Below are 2334 nucleotides of genomic sequence, written 5' to 3' on the forward strand. Positions count from 1 at the left end.
CAATGTAGTGAGGGTGGCTATTTGTTGTGCATTTTCCTGTAACTGACTTTTAATAGAAGTTAAGTCAATTTCATTTACTGTTTTCACATCGCTACGTGAGCCAAATTGTCGAGCATTTTGGGCCATGTTACTAATTAATTGTCTAGCTTGTGTAGGTGTTTTATCAACCAAAGCACCCCCACTAGCCGCATCAATCATATTTTTATCGTTACCCAAAAGACCCTCATAAAAATATTGGATAAGAAGTTGGTCACTAATTTGATGTTGGGGGCAAGAAGCACAAAGTCTCTTAAAACGTTCCCAATATTCATATAATGACTCATTAGAATGTTGTTTCACACCACAAATCTCCTTCCTAATGGATCCAATTCTATAGCAGGGAAGAAATTTTCTAGAAAAGCTTTTTGTAGTGCATCCCACGTAGTAATTGATCCAGGAGGAAGGGAATACAACCAATCTTTAGCTATGTCAAACAATGAAAATGGAAAAGAATGTAGTTTGACATGATTAGGATCAATACCTTCAGGTTTCATAGAAGAACAAACAACCAAAAATTCTTTAAGAAATCGATTCGGATCCTCACCTCTACGGCCATAGAATTTTGGTAAGAGATTGAGAAAACCTGAGTTTAACTTTAGAGGTTTTTCCAAGGTTGGAAAAATGATGCCAAGCGGTTCATCATCCAGTTTAGGTGCAGCTAGCTCCTTCAAGGTTCTTTCATCACCCATTTCTTCTTCGTCTTTGAATAAGTTCTCAAGATAAAGACGTTCTTCCCGTTGTTTTTGTAAGAATTCTTTCCTTGTTTTTCTAGCTGTACGCTCTATTTCTGGATCAAACAACACTTGTTCACGTCGTAAGCGTGTGTTCATGTACAGTAAACAAAAAAAAAATTCAGTCTTAGATATGGAACATGAATCAAGAATATAGAAAACAAAGAAAGCCAAAATATAATCAATCTAAGGGCTATAATATGTTGTCAAGTCCATAATACCATATGAGATACCACTCTTCTGACTACTTGAAATTGGTGCACAGTAAATACCTCTTAAAACTAATATGTCTCCTAAACTTCTATTAAATTAACTTAATAAAGTTAAGTCATGGCAAGCATAATATGAACATATATTGAAAGGGATAACTCTAGATGAGAAATCAATGCCATACAGACTGCATGAAAAATCTCATCATTTCCATATTTGATATAGCATATCATACAAAAAGAAAATGATCATGTATCATGACAAGCTAGGCATTTCACCCTTACAATTATTAAATAGCACACTTTCTAGCGCCACTCAGATCCATGAGTTAGTTAGATAAGAGTGTGTAAGTGACAATTTTTTTTTTATGGAATGAAACCCCTTGCAAGTACCAAGAATAAAAAAGAGGACTACAAAAAGTTCTAAAATAAAAATGCATAAGAGAATGCTTCCCAACTGATATACACTCATTACTCTGAAATTGCAGTCACTTATACTAATGGGTCTTCTTATAGTTTGTACCACACTATAACTGATTGATCAGTTATGAATTAGTACAATCAGACATTTAGGAAAAATGTTATTGCTGCAGTTTATATCATGAATCTTGAGAGTAAGAAGATATGCTTCATTTTAATTTATATTAGTTTTAGAAGAGTGGTACTCAACAGTTATTAACTTATTATGTTAGAAATCCTGACCAAACACTCAATGCAAGAAGTAAGAGCAAATAAAAAAAAATAAACACATGTTACACTTATTTACGCATTACCCACTATAATCTTATTTGCAGGGGGAGAAAAAAATAAATAAGTAACAACCTAGGTGGAGTTGAGAATTTAACATTGATTTGTACTAGTACCAACAGAACAAAATTACAAAGTCCACTCTTTTCTTTTTCTTTTTTTAGCTGTACTTCTATAAATTCATTTTAACCTTAGATTTTTAAGGTAAATAAGACAATTAGTTCTATAGAACTTCCAAAAGACGCAGAAATTTGGCCAAGAAACAAGGGATACTTATTAGACCCATCTAACATATAATTTTATCTGCCATGGACTAGAATTCAGCATATTCTTGAACAAAAATTTTAGTTCACATCTGAAAATATATAAACAGAGCACAAGCAGATTGGATATTCTTTTACACATTATGCTTAGTCACTGCTAAGGTAAAAGTTATGGTAGCATAAAGGTATACTTTCATGAATTACTCTAGCTAACCTACAAAGGTTTTTTGGTGGTGCAAGCAGCTTTTGGAAAACTCAACCACAGATACCGTTCACATATTTAGATCAAATAATAAAAGATAGCATAAAAGACACAATACTATAACTAAGCACTAGTCCACGAAT

The 2334-nt window shown here is 33.0% G+C and overlaps 1 non-coding gene across 1 annotated transcript; it reads left to right on the forward strand.

The window, feature by feature from the left end:
- Positions 1-256: 256 nt before the first annotated feature.
- LOC125497205 (small nucleolar RNA R71) lies at positions 257-364 on the forward strand. Its single transcript, XR_007273839.1, has one exon. It is a non-coding gene; the product is annotated as a small nucleolar RNA R71 (small nucleolar RNA).
- The last annotated feature ends 1970 nt before the right edge of the window (positions 365-2334 follow it).

Source organism: Beta vulgaris, chromosome 4, assembly GCF_026745355.1.
Source record: "Beta vulgaris subsp. vulgaris cultivar EL10 chromosome 4, EL10.2, whole genome shotgun sequence".
In the NCBI taxonomy this organism is placed as follows: domain Eukaryota; kingdom Viridiplantae; phylum Streptophyta; class Magnoliopsida; order Caryophyllales; family Amaranthaceae; genus Beta; species Beta vulgaris.